A 17,178-nucleotide genomic window follows, 5' to 3' on the forward strand; every position below is an offset into this window, starting at 1 on the left:
TTCTGGTCTTCATGCCCTGGTGTAATCACTTCCCCTTGAATGGAGGCTGGATCCTGTGATTCCCTTCTAACAGTGTGTGGCAGCGGTGATGGGGTGTCGCTTCTGAGACTGGAGTACAAAAAGACTGCCTTCCATTTTGCTGGCTCTCTCTCTGTCTCTTGCTTTCTCTGGGGGAAGCCATCTGCCTTGTTGTGAGCTGCCCCATGGAGAGGCCCACAGAGCGAGAAACTGACATCAGAGGTCAACAGTCAGCTGGGACCTGACGGCTGCCAACACCACTTAAGTGAGCTTGGACGTGGATCCCACCTCAGTTGCGCCCTAAGATACAGCAGCCTTGGGAGGGACCCTGAGCCAGAGGATCTCGCAAAGCCGTACCCCGATTCCTGACCCAGAGGAACTGTGAGATCATAAATGTTTGTTACTTAAGCCACTATGTTTTAGGGTGGATTATTATAGAGAAATAATACAACCAATACAGGGTACCAGGCTTCTTCCATCTTGTTTCTCTGCTATCCTTCCCATCCACATGGTACAAGATTACTCACCACCTTGCTTGTATCCCGGCCAGTAGGAAGAGGGAAAAAGGAACAGGAGGGCATGCCCTCTTATTTTTCAGGGCATAATTCAGAAGTTGCACACATCACTTCCTCTCACATCCCACTGGCCAGAACTTTGCTGCTACCAAGGAGGAGGGAAGGGGCGGCCTCGTGCCCAAGTGAAAGTCAAGGATTCTGTACAATGAAAGAACAGGAGAATAGATACTGAAGAACAACTGGCAGTCTCTGCCACAAACACCCATGCCCATGTTTGTCTGCTCTGTGTGTGTGATGAGATTACACCCATATCTCTCTGGTGCCTGGATACACAGAGCGTCAGAAAGACTACAAGATGAGAGATGGAAGCCAGCTCCACAGAGCTAGCACAGAGCTTGCATGGCAGGTGACAAATTCACATTTGCTGGAGGAATTCATGCACCAGAAACCTTGGCTGACTGTTACTTTTTCAGGGTCACACAACTCTTCAGCAGCAGAGCCATTACAAACACTGAGGTTTCTGCCTCCCAGCCCAGAGCTCTCTCCGCTCCTAAAGGGCATTTTTTAAAAATTGCTTCTGGGTTAGGACTACATGTGCACTATGATAACGAGGAGAGGATGACACACAGCAAAAGGATTCACTTGCAGTCCTGACGTTACTTTTCCTGCCAGACCAAAACAGGTTGGTTTCTAGCACCTGGTGAGTGCTGTACCAGCTCTTGATATCACCATGAGCTCATCCAGGGCTGCATCACCTGTGAGTGTTCAAAACATTTTAATTCAACTGATGTCAAATGAGAGGATATAAGGTTTGACTCTGCTGTGATTTCCCACAGAGAAATGAATATGTAATGGATGGTGCTATCTGTGAATTTAGTTAAAACCTGTTGGGGGACTTCGCTGGTGACACAATGGTTAAGAATCCGCCTGCCAATGCTGTGGACACGGGTTCGAGCCCTGGTCTGGGAAGGTCCCACCTGTCGCGGAGCAACTAAGCCCGTGCGCCACAACTACTGAGCCCGCGAGCCACAACTACTGAAGCTTGTGCACCTAGAGCCCGTGCTCCGCAACAAGAGAAGCCACCGCAATGAGAGGCCTGCACACTACGACGAAGAGTAGCCCCCGCTCACCGCAACTAGAGAAAGCCCGCGCGCAGCAACGAAGACTCAACGCAACCATAAGTAAATAAATAAATAAATAAATAAATAAATAAAACAAAAACATGTTGGGATTTTCCTCTTAAAGGCATCATGCCGAGACATTCTTTAATCAGTAGATTTTCCTCTCTTCTAAGACAGTGTTTAGTCAAACATATTTAATCTAAAATGTATACAGTATTTTAAGAGCTGGATGCTAACATTTTTCTCAAGTGAGCCCTGAGTACCAAAGTGAAGAAAAATCCGCCATCCAGTACAGATCAGCTAGTCTGCTGCTCCTCCGTAGATGATAACGCTGGTCTTACCACATCACACACATCTTTCCACTTTGTTAAAATAGTGACTCTATTAGAAAATTAGGGTTCTATGACATCTACTCTGTGAAGGGTAGGGTCTTTTAAGAGAAGGTAACCTGATTATATCATGAGTCAAGAGTGTAAGAAATTCCATTTAGGTGATGGAAATGCTTATTATTTAAAAGACTACCCAGGGCTTCCCTGGTGGCGCAGTGGTTGAGAGTCCGCCTGCCTATGCAGGGGACACGGGTTCGTGCCCTGGTCCGGGAGGATCCCACATGCTGCGGAGCGGCTGGGCCCTTGAGCCGTGGCCGCTGAGCCTGCGCGTCCGGAGCCTGTGCTCTGCAACGGGAGAGGCCACAACAGTGAGAGGCCCTCGTACCGCAAAAAAAAACAAAAAAAACCCCCCATATATCCTGATGGTTCCAAGCACATTGTGAGTGCCCACAAAATGCCCACTAAAAGACATGAAATAATTGATCTGCTGTTACAAAGTGGACACTTGATGCTGCATTGACCACACTGAGTTTTCAGCCTGGGTACCTTTTCCCAAATACCATCCTTCTCCCCATCATCTTCTGTGTACTTGTCATGTGTTGACTTTTCAGTGACAGATTCTTGACATATGGTCATGCTGTGTCTCCAAGAATCCAAGACATATCCTTGGCATTTGCTTTACACTTTGTTGACCAGACTGTCTCCTACGAAACTCCCATCACTCCTATTATAATGCTGTACCATCTTTGAATCCTATAGCACCAATCTGCCTTTCCTGGACATCCTTATGAATAGATACACAAAGAGAGATGCGTGTGTATAATGTATGAATAGGTATAAATGAATGAATTGAACATCAAAAATTCTACCTAGAAAGCAACCTTTTCCTTTCTCACCATTTCCCTTCAGATACTCTGAAGACGTGAATTATTCTTTACTACACGTTGGGTGAAATCTCAGGCAGATCCCATAGCTTTTTTGGTCAATTTCAAATATGAAAAGGCCAATCTCATCCAATAAACTCTGAACTCTCATCCAATGAGAACGTTTTCTCTTCCTCTAGTTCTGACCTGCCTCAGGCAGTGGGACTGCAGTGGACAAGGATACAGTAATTTTTTTCTCCCTTCCTCGCTAGACCTCCTCTTCTTCTAGGTGTTGTTTTGCTCTCTAGGGTCAGGATGGAGTGGAGGCGGGATCAGGTGAATTAGAGCACCAGGGCCAAGTTGTCACTGCAATTTAGCATCATGGCCCTTTGCGTGCTGTGTGCCCCAAAGCTTACACTTCCTTGGGTTCCTTGGGTCCCCAGCACTGAGGATTTCACATCTGAGGTTCCTCTGAGGTAATGTCTGCTTTGAATGGCTAAAATTGCCCCCTGCCCCAGTCTTTGGCTTCTGGTTGGTGCTCTGTTGGGGTCACCTCATCCCTCCAGGAGGCTCTCTTGTGCAATATCCCTTCTGAGATGACCCACCACCAGCTCCCTTCCTCAGGGTCCACACTTGGCTCGGGAGACGTGAATGCAACATCGCCCCCCCCATCCCAAACCCAGCAAGCACTGACCTTTCTTAGGCAAGCTGCTACTCCACCCCACACTTGCTTTTAGACCTTTTAGGTGAGAATACCAGTCTACCCAAATTTCTTTCTTTTTTTAATAATAGTTTTATTTTATTTATTTAGTTATTGGCTGCGTTGGGTCTTCGTTGCTGCACGCTGGCTTTCTCTAGTTGTGGCGAGTGGAGGCTACTCTTCCTTGTGGTGCATGGGCTTCTCATTGCAGTGGCTTCTCTCGTTGTGGAGCACAGGCTCTAGGCACGTGGGCTTCAGTAGTTGTGGCATGTGGGCTCAGTAGTTGTGGCACACGGGCTTAGTTGATCCGTGGCATGTGGGATCTTCCCGGACCAGGGCTCGAACGCATGACCCCTGCATTGGTGGGCGGATTCTTAACCACTGTGCCACCAGGGAAGTCCCAGTCTCCCCAGATTTCAGGGAACGTAGGTTGTGGGTTGCTTGAAGTACCCTACCACGGAGTCCCCACGAGTCTTTTTACTTTGTGCTGAACAAGAGAAGGACCAAGCGCACATGCTCTCCGCAGAAATGCTGCTGAGGGCTGGTCCTCTGGTTCATTTCTGACCTGGCTTCTCTCTGCAGAGGTCCCCATAACCCAGCAAGGGGCCCAAGGGCCATTTCCCTAAAGCCCTTCTTGCTTGTGGAGGGTGTCAGGCAGGATGTTGGCAGCAGTCTTGAGCCTAGCTGTGGGGGGGCAGGGGCAGGGGCTGGATGTGAGTAGGAGAGGCCTTCCAGCCGCCCGCTGGACTGGGCCGGCCTTTAGCAAAACCACCAGCAAACAAGCAGCGTGCCAGGCCCCAGGAGTTCCGTGTGGTCCGACCAGCCTCATACAGAGCTGCAGCTCCAGCCCTGGGATGGTACAAACACAGTCCAGTGAGGAGGCCCCGGTAAGCCACCCAGGCCTTTTCTGATTTATGGCCCACTAGACTCCCACCAAATTGAACACACGTGTCATAAACGCTTGGTGATTCAGCCATTTATTTTTTTTGTTTTTTGTACGCTATTTTGTTTTTTGTATGCTTTTTTGTTTTTTAACCTAAGCACTTTGTTTATTTCATCTATTGATAATAACATCTTCTCTGGGCTGTGGCTAAGGGTCAAGCTGGGTGAACTTCTGTGGCTCCTTTTAGATCTGGTTTCTGTCGGTGGCTGATGTAGGAGTCAGGGGGACTCGGGGCACACTTCTCTCTGCAGCCAAACTCCATTTCAGATCCCATTAAAGAGGAGGTAGTGTTGTGGTTAAGGGCCCCAGACTCTGGAGCCAGACTGCCTGAGTCTGATTTCTGGTACCATCAGTTACCAGCCGTGTAACCTGGAGCAAAACAAGACACGCATTCACTGATACACATTCCCATTTCCTCTTCTGTTCAGTTAGGATAACAGTCCATGATGTGTTTAGAACGGGGCCTGGCACACAGCAAGTTCTCAATCAATGTCAGCTGTCAGCATAAGCAGAGGATGCTTGCATACTTCAGTTATGGCCTATTTTCCATTGTGTCACACTGTACTGTGGTTCTCTATCGGCTTGTTTAGTCAAAGATGCCCAGAGCCCGGCATAGTTGCTGTGTGTGGTGCGTGTCAATCTGATACAGATGCTGATCTTGAACATACTGTATCCCAACTGCATCCCATCAAGACCTGGCAGCATTATTTTAGGGGTCTCCAATTGTTTCAGCACAGCCTGCTATGACAAAACACCAAAACCGTGCGGCTTATAAAGGTAATCGTGCATGGAAAAGCACTTAGCGCAGTACCTGGCAAACAGAAATGTGGAATAAATGTTGGTTATTAGCATCGTGATCATCCTTAAGATGCTTATTGTTGGAAATGAGTGGTGCGATGGTTTTAGGCGACGAGGGTCACCCTGAGAATCACCTGGAGGGCTTATTAAACTATTACTGGTCCCTGCCTTCCAGATTTCTGAGTTAGTAGATGTGGGGTGGGGCCTGGAATTTGCATTTCTAACCGGTTACCAGGTTACTGATGCTGCTGGTCTGGGGACCACACTTTGAGAACCACTGATTTAGACACTCTCCACCCGTAACTACATCATCCCCTTTCTTATTTCTTTCAAGGGAAATCAGCAGCACACAGAGCGGGCACTTTCACCTTGGCCTTAAGCTTTGTGCTGAGTTTTTTAAAGACGACGAGGAGTAGGTTAGCCTTTGAGCTCTGTGTGGACAACAGAAGCTCTCACTCTGTAGGAAAGGAAGCGCCGGCTCCTAAACCTTGGGGGAGGAGAGCTGGGGCCTCCACGCTACCCTTCCTCCCACTGACAGCCACATGTTCCAGGCAGGAAAGTTTGCCCAGTTTTGCCTGGACTTCAAAGGAGGGTCTGTTGGCCAAATGTCTGCCCGTGCTGAGCAGTTGCTCTGCGTTGGGAGCCCCTGGAGTTGCTGCAGCATCAGGGCCTCGTCTTACCTCGGTGGAGTCTGGCTTGAGCATTTCTAGGCTGTCCTGAAATGCTGTCCACGTGCAGCAGTGAAGATGCTGTGCTCCTCTTGTGCAACTTTTGCAATACACCTGCGATCGCTCCAACCCACAAGCAAGTCAGAATTTTATCTGAAGTCCTTTGGGGGCTCATAGACAAATAATTTTGGAACGATTGCTGGGAAAGGCCCAGCTGGTGGGGGGGTACTGGGATTGCAGAAAGGGTCCCAGTCACTGCTGTGTCTGCCCTTTTCCTTCAGCTCCCGGGCTGGGCTGGGCAGGAGAAGGCAGCCGATTTCTCCTTGGGGTTGGCCCTCACTTGATTTAACCACTTTGCCTGATGGGCGGTTTGGAGATTGTTGGTACCATGAATGTTGAATGGGGATCATCTTCTGATTCCACCCAGGATTGGACCCTTGGCTGGTGCCTCCTTTAACACCGGTAGACATTGGTGATGGGGACTACCCTCCAGGTGGCAGGGGGGCCGGCTTCCTGTGTGTGACACCCGAAAAGTCACAATGGGTCCCACACTCAGAAGAGTCCACACCAGGTTTAATGTTCTGTGGTTACTGTCTTGAAATTCAGAGTGAGTTTTGAATGGGCCCTGAATTTTCATTTTGCACTGAGTCCTGCAAATTATATAGAGGTTCTGGGGGGCAGTCTCAACCATAATGTAAGAATAGAGACATCAGGAAGGAAATGGATTTCAGTTAGAGCTACTGCATCAAGTGAGCTTTCAGCTTCGCCCTCCTGAAACCCTGCGAGCCACTAGGAAAGGACTGTCACTAACTCCAAGTCAATCCACTCAGCTCTGGGGGCTTGGAAACTTCTGTGATGAAGGGTTGTTGGGTGTAAATACTAGGGTGGTGGGTAGAATCAGGAAGAATCTTTTCACTTTAAAGTTCTTATATCTCAGTCAGTGTGCCCTGAAAGAAATCTAGCCAGTCTGAATCAATTCAGATGGAATTGCATTCAGACAGCTTCTCCCCTGATGGAGCAAAGAGGAGACCGCAGTCCAGGCTCACAACCTGTCTGCTAAGCATCCTTAGTGAAAGGAACTTCTTTTTCCTGATAATATCAATGCAAGTCTAGGAATTGAGTTTTATTGGTCTAGCTTGGGTCATGTGCCCATCCTTGAACTAATCACTGTAGCCAAGGGGAGTGAAATGCTCTGATTGGCTAGGTCTTACTCCTATATCTATATAGTGTCAGGGGGTGGTCTCAGCCCCTCCATCCCAGGTTTGGTCCTGCAGTGGGATCATAGCTTTTCTAGAGCCCTGGTCCTACTATACACCTCTCAGTTTCCCCCAGCCCTGGGCGTACAGTAAGTGCCCTCGATATTTACTGTTTACGATAACGGTACTTAACAATGAACACAAGTTCCACCTTCATCTCTCTGGATTCCCATGAAGCTAGGGCCACCTGTCACCCAGAAAGATCTCTCCTACTGAAATTGCCACTGCTTATTCTCCAAATTGCTTTCCTCAATTCAGGTAGGAGTCAACCCCAAACAAACCAAACCAATCCCCCAAAGATATTCATAGCCCCTGACTGTATCGGTTAGCTCTGTTGCTACACAAGGCTGCTTAAGAAACCACCCTAAACTCAGTGACTTAAAACAGCAATCGCTTCTTCTCATGAGTCTATCCGTGAGCTTGGCTGATCTAAGTTTGGTGTGTCTGGGAGGCTCTGCTTCAAGCTGTGGGTCCAGCCACATTTCTCTGGGGAGCTCTGCTCCGAATGTGTTCACTTTGGGCCTGGAATGAAAGGTGGCAACTACTCAGGGGAAACTCCTCTCAGTGCTTTGGCAAAAATGTGAGAGGGCAATTGGAGATACAGAAGGTCTCTTGAGAACTAGGTACTGTTGCATCTGTCCACATTCCATTGGCCAAAGTAAGATATACGGGCAAACTCGAAGTCAAGACGTGGGGAAGTATTCTCTGCCGATATGAGGTTAAGGCAAGGATGTGTCTCTGGAGATGAAGAATTGGAGCTAATTCAATTTACGCCACTAATTCTGTTATCTAAAACACTCCATCTATACTCTAGTCATAACCTGGGGCCATTGTTTCTTGTGCATGGGGCAACAGCAATATGTCAACTCGCCAGCTGCTGAGAAGATAACAAATGGAACTAAATGGAAACCTTCACCCCATGGTGTAAAGTCCCCAGATTTTGCCATGTAAGCCAGTTTATTAAAAAATTTCTTAAAGAGTGTGTGAAAATGCTGATATCCTATTCCCAGATGGCATGATAAGGAGGTCTGTGCCCCAGGCTTCTGCATTTGTATAAGCACCTCAGGTGAAACAGGGCCCGTGTTTGGGATACACTGTCTTAATCCTTAACTATGCCGTTAGGTTAGTCAATACTGGGATGCTAGCGAATTTGAGCAGATCTGGTGAAATTCTTAGTGATGGGCATTTAGTAAACTTCTACGCAGATGAACTAGTTTTTTTTTTGATCTCCCCCATCCTCTTAATTTCTCGGCATGTCACCAACTACCAGTTTTGCAGGTAGCTTCTGGTCTCTAGATACCTGTTCAGCACGTATATCTTTGTGTCATCTTTAGAATCTGAAAATGAGTTTCTTGTGATTGTCCATCACTATGAAAGGTACCCATCATTTTTACTCATTCAGCAAACTCCAGCTTTTGCTACTTCACTCAGATTTTTTTCCAGGAGGCACACCTTTTCCTCTTTCAATCTATGGGGTCACATCACAGCTGACCCCACTCCCATAAGCTACCCCTGTTTCCAAAGGAAGGCACGTGAAGTCACAATGATGGTTGTGAACAGCCCTGTATCCCAGTCTGAACTAAATCTCTGTCCATAGTTTTGCTGGTAGAAAAAAATTTTTTGGAGCTTCTGGGGCTCATCTTGGCCACCACAAAACTAAAACCTGCCTGAGAGTGAAGTCAGTACAAAGGAAAGCAGAGCAAAGGATTTTAGCAACGACTCTGAGCACCCGAATCCAACTGTGCCTGAAGGTGTTCTCCTGGACCTTTCCATTATGTAAGCAAATGCATGGCCTGTGTAGTTTAAGCTAGCTGAGTTTGGTTTCTTTCATGAGCAATTGAAAGAGTCCTAAATGATATATCATAGTCTGGTATTGAGGCCAATAGGACCACAAGCAAATGAGACTGGTCAGAGCTTAGCAAAGCCCAGAATTCACTCAGCTAGTCACACACACACACACACAGAGCTTATTCTGATAATCAGACCAGACTTGGGACCAAATCTTATCAGTAGTTATTGAGGTATTTTAAAGCAAAATAGATTGAAAAATGAATACAACTAGTAAATAGATCTGTGTATTCTTAGCAAGGTCTAATTGCATTTTAAAAAACTATTCCCTTGGGCTTCCCTGGTGGCGCAGTGGTTGAGAATCTGCCTGCCAATGCAGGGGACACGGGTTCAAGCCCTGGTCTGGGAAGATCCCACATGCCGCGGAGCAACTAGGCCCGTGAGCCACAATTACTGAGCCTGCGTGTCTGGAGCCTGTGCTCCGCAACAAGAGAGGCCGCAATAGTGAGAGGCCCGCTCACCGCGATGAAGAGTGGCCCCCACTTGCCGCAACTAGAGAAAGCCCTCTCACAGAAATGAAGACCCAACACAGCCAAAAATAAATAAATAAATAAATAAAATTAAAAACAAACAAACAAAAAAACGATTCCCTTTCAGGGCTTCTCTGATGGTGCAGTGGTTAAGAGTCCGCCTGCCAATGCAGGGGACACGGGTTCGAGCCCTGATGGGGGAAGATCCCACATGCCGCGGAGCAACCAAGCCTGTGCGCCACAATTACTGAGTCTGTGCTCTAGAGCCTGGGAGCGACACCTACTGAAACCTGCGCGCCTAAAGCCCGTACTCCGCAACAAGAGAAGCCACCGCAATGAGAAGCCCACGCACTGCAACAAAGAGTAGTCCCTGCTCGCCGCAACTAGAGAAAGCCCGCACGCAGCAACGAAGACTCAATGCAACCAAAAATAAATAAATGAATAAAACGATTCCCTTTTAAAGGCATAACTCATTTTATTAGCACTTTGCTTTATTGCGCTTCTCACATACTGTGTTTCTTTGTTTGTTTTTACAAATTGAAGGTTTGTAAAACAAGTTGAAGGCAGTCCTGTGTTGTTAGATGATGGTTAGCATTTTTTAGCAATAAAGTATCTTTTAATTAAGGTATATATATGATTTTTTTAGACATAATGCTATTGCACCCTTAGTATAGTGTAAGCACAACTTTTATATGCACTGGGAAATGAAAAAAAATCGTGTGACATGCTTTATTGGGATAGTCTTTTTATTGTGGTGATCTGGAACCGAACCCTCAATATCTCTGAGGTATGCCTGTGTTTGCATCTGCTACAACAGTTACATTTTCTCTCTCCCAACTCCCACTAGTAACATTTTCAGTGGCTTCCTCCCAGGTATTGCATAGAAGGATCTCTCTGAAATCATTTCTTTTTCTCTGCTTGGCTGTAGTAGAAAGACAGAAGCCTCACTCTGGACAGCAGGAAATAATGCATCACTTTGAACAAGTTGTCTTTTTATTATAAATATGATGATATGGCTAGGTGGGATGGTTTCAAAGAGACAGGATGTTACCTTAAACATTTACAATGCTGTGGTTAAAACAGTCTCCTTAAATTACCTTTTCAACCCGTGGAGCTTACATAAATATTTGGCTGTTGGTGACAAGCCTAATAAATCTGTTTAAGATGTCGCAGCAATATTTACTTACAAAGTAAAAGCGTAAGCCCACTTTGGCCAATAATTTTAAGAAGGAGAGATGCTACTTTTTAGCACCTTGCATAAATATTTGCAAGACCCATAAATCCAAGATAACTTTGCCTCTTCCCTAAAGCTATTTACTACTTCCTATCATGTTCCACCAAAATGCCTCTTTTAAATGTCTTTCGATTCACTCGGCAAAGCTTGACATTTACTTGAGATGTATTGGAAGACATCAACTGATTCTGGGCTATAATGGAGGAATTCTTAGATTTCTTAATGGCCTAAAATTCTTTCTTTTTAATTAATTTTTATTGGAGTATAGTTGATTTACAATGTTGTATCAGCTTCTGCTGTACAGCAGAGTGAATCAGTTATACATATACATATATCCACTCTTTTTTAGATTCTATTCCCATATAGGTCATTACAGAGTATTGCGTAGAGTTCCCTGTGCCATACAGTAGGTTCTTATTAGTTGTCTGTTTTATATATAGCAGCGCGTATATGTCAATCCCAATCTCCCAGTTTATCCACCCCCCACCCCTTGGTAACCATAAGTTTGTTTTCTACATCTGTGACTCTATTTGTGTCACATTTTAGATTCCACATATAAGTGATATTACATGATATTTGTCTTTCTCCGTCTGGCTTACTTCACTGAGTATGACAATCTTTAGGTCCATCCATGTCACTGCAAATGGCATTATTTCATTCTTTTTCATGGCTGAGTAATATTCCATTGTATATATGTGCCACATCTTCTTTATCCATTCCTCCGTTGATGGACATTTTGGTGGCTTGCATGTCCTGGCTATCATAAATAGTGCTGCAATGAAATAGTGCTGCTGAAAAGATACATGGGATACATGTATCTTTTCAAATTATGGTTTTCTCTGGATATAAGCCCAGGAGTGGTATTGCTGGATCATACTGTAGCTCTATTTTTAGTTATTTAAGGAATCTCCATACTGTTCTCCATAGTGGTTGTACCAATTTACATTCCCACCAACAGTGTAGGAGTGTTGCCTTTTCTCCACACCCACTCCAGCATTTATACTTTGTAGATTTTTTGATGATGGCCATTCTGACTGGTGTGAGGTGATACCTCATTGTAGTTTTGATTTGCATTTCTCTAATAATTAGTGATATTAGCATGTTTCCATGTGCCTCTTGTCCATCTGTATGTCTTCTTTGGAGAAATGTCTATTTAGGTCTTATGTCCTCTCATGGCCTAAAGTTCTGCACGATACTTTCAGGCTAGGGGAAGAGCTGAACTTCCTTTGCCTCTAAAACTTGCGAATCAGCGCATGAACATTTGGGGAATACAGCTCATCATGTCTGACCAGGAACTGAAGGTCGCTCTCTTCACTTGACCTCCCACATCACAGGGAGTATAGAAAGTACTTGAAACGAAAGTGGACAGGATGGTGGCTTTTTTGGCAACTGTTTCTCCTGGAGAAACTAAGACGTGACCTCAGTGTTTTGGGCAAGGCTGTTGCACAAACTGGAAAGGATTCTGGTCTTTCTGAAATAGAAATGAGATGCCATCTGACTTCTCTCCAACCTGTTCAACAGATGAGTTTCTTCTTGATTTCAAGAGATGATTCCCCAGGGGAAAGATACCAACAGTGACAAACATCTCTATATGGAGGTCAAACAACAAAACAACCTCTTGATTGCCCAGCACATCCCTATACTGTTGTTTTTTCATGGTTGAGTTTTTCAAAAACTATATGGGCTATTTCCGTCTACTACATGGTAGAGAAACAGGCTGTGGAAAACTCATCCCAAGCACAAATACCAGAGAATTCCAAAGTGCCTGTCATTTGCGTATTACAGTTATGTTATCAGATTTAATTTCCAGTGAGTGTTAACTAAGCAACTGGTAATCATTCTGTTTTCTTATAAACTGCTCACAGTTTACAAGAAAACAGAATGATTGACTTAGAAAAATAATATTTCCAGGTATCATGAGAAATTGCTTTTTTTCCAAACTTATGATGAGGCCTCCTGGTCTGAACATTTCTGAGGAAGGAGAACAGAAGAGGTTTGCTTTGGCATTTACATTTTCTAGGGGTGGAAGAAAAGACTACGGCCAAGACTTTGATGTTTCTGAGGAGGACAAAATGATTTTGTATTTATCCCTTTTTAGTATGTGAATTTATACCAGATGGTCCCTTTAAAATAGACCCCATTCTAAACCACTTTTGAATTAAGTGGGGCCATCCAGAAAGCTCTCATTTCCTCTCTGACAGTAGCTGGTGTGAGATCAGCCTCCTAGTAGTGGCAGAGCTGCTATACTTGCGTCTGCTGCCAGCCTGCAGGAACTCACCCGCACTGCCACCCGCTAGTAACAGATGGCCAAAAGTAACTGCAGTAAGAGAAGTCCTAGGCAGTGCCTGACAAACGGGTCACAGCATTTTCTCCTGTCTCTGGGAATGGTGGAGGCTAACAGTACTTTCTTGATGTGCTTCATTTATTCCTGGGAGAATTGGGGAAGGTGTCACAGAAGGTTCAAGGAGTAAATTAGTCAGGCTGGGCTAGGTGCTGTAACAAGCATCCCCAAGACGTGGCACTAGGCTCTGGGGACACAAAATAAGCAGAACAAAGTCCTTGCTCTCACAGAGCTTCTATCTGAGTGTAGCTTTCAGGATTACACTGAGTGTCTAAAGTGAATAATCCTTTCCATCAAATATTGGCTCTGGACTTTTCCACATCATGGTCACTCTCTGTAAAGGGTGGATCTGGATGAATGGATGCTATTTACATACATAAAAAAGGGAAGGAGAAGCAAAGAACTCAAGCAGCTCTGTTTCCTTCCCCCTAGAAGAAATACCTTCCAGTTCCTCTCACTTGATCCTCCTTCAAACATCTTAGCCTCTTCTGTGGTTTCTGGTCCTGGCTGCACATTAAAATCACTGGGGAGCTTTAAAAAATATGGGAGATTTTGACTTAGTTAGTCTAGGAGTGGGTACTGGAAATGAGGTGGTTTGTTTTTGTTTTTTAAACTTTCCTGGTAATTCTGATGGGCAGTTATGGTTGATAATCATGGAGTCAGCATCCTTCTTAGGCTGGTGGCAGTAGAGGGACCAGTTTTTATTATAGTGCATGCAAAACATTAAGCTAAAATGAGCTCAGATGTTAGGGAGCTGGAAACATAATTTGAACATTTTGCCCTGTAAGCCTCTGTCTCTATGCACAAACCAGCATTGAGCATCTTCCATGTGCCATACATGTGATGAAAGGCAATGGAGAAATCAAAATAAATAAGCTATAATCTCATCCCTAACCTCTAGCTACTCACAGTATATTTGGAAGGGATAATAAATTAAGCCTACAATTACTGTCCAATGAGAGAGATGAAACATGAAGACAGGCATAATTTTATCTGATTTGTTCACTGATGTGTCCACAGTACCTAGATATTGCCTGACACAAAGTGGTGCTCAATAAATGATTGTCGAATGAATAAATTTGAACAGTTATGGATGACATGACACAGGATTGACACCTTTATTAAGTATGTTGTAAACACAAGCAAGAAATGAATCAATAGTTAAAAATAGACAACTCTGTAAAGACCCAAACAGAAAATTAACCAAATTGAAAATAGGAGTAAATAATCATACAGAGAAAAGTTTAACTCAGTTAGTAATAAGTAAATTAAAATACAAATAAGTTCAATCTTTCTTTAATTAAATTAAAGATAGTAAAAATAATCTATGAGAGGATGCAGGAAGATGAGCACTGTACACTTTGCTCTTGGCACCGTACATTAGTACAACAATTTCTAGAAAGCAATTTAGAAAAAAACACTGTCATCCCTTAGTATCCATGGGGGAATTGGTTGCAAGACCCCCACAGATACCCAAATTCAGGGATGTTCAAGTCCCTTATAAAAAATGGTGTAGTATTTACATACAACCTATACACAGTCTCCTGTATACTTTAAGTCATCCCTAGGTTACTTAATACAAATGTAAAGGCTGTGTAAATAGACGCCAGAGTGCAACAAATTCAAGTTTGGCTTTTTGGAAGTTTCTGGATGTTTTTTTCCGAATATTTTAGATCTGCAGTTGGTTGAATCCTTGGAAGCGGAATCCATGGATGGGAAGGCCGACTGCATTAAGCCAATAAAAATATTCGCACCAGTAAATTCACCCCTGAGAGTCTATCCTAGGAAAATGGACCAAAATATGAAAAGCTATATTTTGAGGATATTCACCATATTTTTATCTATAATAAAAATAAAAACAGTCAAATGCCCCCAAACAGAGCAATAATGAAGTTAATTACAGCCAACCCATTTAATGCAGTATTATACATTCATTAAAGGTGATGCTTCTGAGGAACCTCTCAACGTGGAAAAATGCTTATGTCGTTATATGAAGAGAAAATGTGAGATACAAAATTATATATATCTCTACCTTATAATAATTTTTGGAGTGAGACAGAAATAAAGATTACATTTTAGAAATATGCTGTGTGTGAGATTGTTTCAAGATGGTGGAGTAGAAGGTTGTGCTTCACTCCTTGTGAGAGCACCGGAATCACAACTAACTGCTGAACAGTCATCAACAAGAAGACAGGAACTCACCAAAAAAGATACCCCACATCCAAAGATAAAGGAGAAGCTGCAATGAGATGGTATGAGAGGTGCAATTACAATAAAATCAAATCCCATAACTGCTGGTTGGGTGAGTTACAAACTGGAGAACATTAATACCACAGAAGTCCACCCACTGGAGTGAAGGTTCTGAGCCACATGTCAGGCTTCCCAACCTGGGAATCCGGTAATGGGAGCAGGAATTTCTAGAGAATCAGACTTTGAAGGCTAGTGGGATTTGATTGCAAGACTTTGACAGGACTGAAGGAAACAGAGACTCCACTCTTGGAGGGCACACACAAAGTAGTGTGTGCACTGGGACCCAGGGGAAGGAGCAATGACTCCATAAGAGACTGAACCAGACCTACCTGCTAGTGTTGGAGGGTCACCTGCAGAGGTGGGGGGTGGCTGTGGCTCACCACGGGGACAAGGACACTGGCAGCAGAAGTTCTGGGAAGTAATCCTTGGCAAGAGCCCTCCCAGAATCTGCCATTAGCCCCACCAAAGAGCTGGGTAGGCTCCAATGCTGGGTTGCCTCAGGCCAAACAACCAACAGGGAGGGAACCCAGCCCCACCCAGCAATAGACAAGCAGATTAAAGTTTTACTGAGCTCTTCCCACCAGAGCAACACCCAGCTCTACCCACCACCAGTCCCTCCCATCAGGAAGCTAGCACAAGCCTCTTAGATACTCTCACCCATGAGAGGGCAGACAGCAGAGGCAAGAAGAACTACAATCCTGTAGCCTGTGGAACGAAAACCACATTCATAGAAGGACAGACAAAATGAAAAGGCAGAAGACTATGTACCAGATGAAGGAACAAGATAAAACCCCAGAAAAACAACTAAATGAAGTGGAGGTAGGCAACCTTCCAGAAAACAAATTCAGAATAATGATAGTGAAGATGATCCAGGACCTCGGAAAAAGAATGGAGGTAAAAATCGAGAAGATGCAAGAAATGTTTAACAAAGACCTAGAAGAATCAAAGAACAAACACTTATAAGAATTAAAGAACAAAAAAACAGAGATGAACAATACAATAACTGAAGTAAAAAATACACTACAAGGGATCAATAGCAGAATAACTGAGGCAGAACAATGGATAAGTGACCTGGAAGACAGAATGGTGGAATTCACTGCTGCAGAACAGAATAAAGAAAAAAGAATGAAAAGAAATGAAGACAGCCTAAGAGACCTCTGCGACAACATTAAATGTACCAAAATTTGCATTATAGGGGTCCCAGAAGGAGAAGAGAGAGAGAAAGGACCCCAGAAAATATCTGAAGAGATTATAGTCGAAAACTTCCCTAACATGGGAAAGGAAATCCACCTAAGTCCAGGATATGCAGAGAGTCCCAGGCAGGATAAACCTAAGTAGAAACATGCCAAGACACATAGTAATCAAATTGACAAAAATTAAAACAAAAATTATTAAAAGCAACAAGGGAAAAATGACAACATACAAGGGAACTCCCATAAGGTTAGCTGATTTCTCAGCAGAAATTCTAGAAGCCAGAAGGGAGTGGCATGATATATTTAAAGTGATGAAAGGGAAGAACCTACAACCAAGATTACTCTACCCGGCAAGGATCTCATTCAGATTCAAGGGAGAAATGAAAAGATTTACAGACAAGCAAAAGCTAAGAGAATTCAGCACCACCAAACCAGCTCTACAACAAATGCTAAATGAACTTCTCTAAGTGGGAAACACAAGAGAAGGGAAAGACCTACAATAACAAGCCCAAAACAATTAAGAAAATAGTAATGGGAACATACATATCGATCATTACCTTAAATGTGAATGGATTAAATGCTCCAACCAAAAGACACAGTCTTGCTGAATGGATATAAAAACAAGACCCAT

General features: G+C 44.2%; 1 long non-coding RNA gene across 1 annotated transcript in view; it reads right to left on the reverse strand.

Annotated features, from left to right (window-relative positions):
• The window catches only part of LOC132425452 (uncharacterized), a 39,849-nt gene extending 24,044 nt beyond the window's left edge, over window positions 1-15,805 (reverse strand). Inside the window, exon 1 of the long non-coding RNA XR_009519441.1 lies at window positions 15,684-15,805. This is a non-coding gene — a long non-coding RNA (uncharacterized lncRNA). The remainder of the gene's footprint in view (window positions 1-15,683) is intronic.
• Between the last annotated feature and the right edge of the window lie 1,373 nt (window positions 15,806-17,178).

Source organism: Delphinus delphis, chromosome 5 (assembly GCF_949987515.2).
Source record: "Delphinus delphis chromosome 5, mDelDel1.2, whole genome shotgun sequence".
NCBI lineage: Eukaryota > Metazoa > Chordata > Mammalia > Artiodactyla > Delphinidae > Delphinus > Delphinus delphis.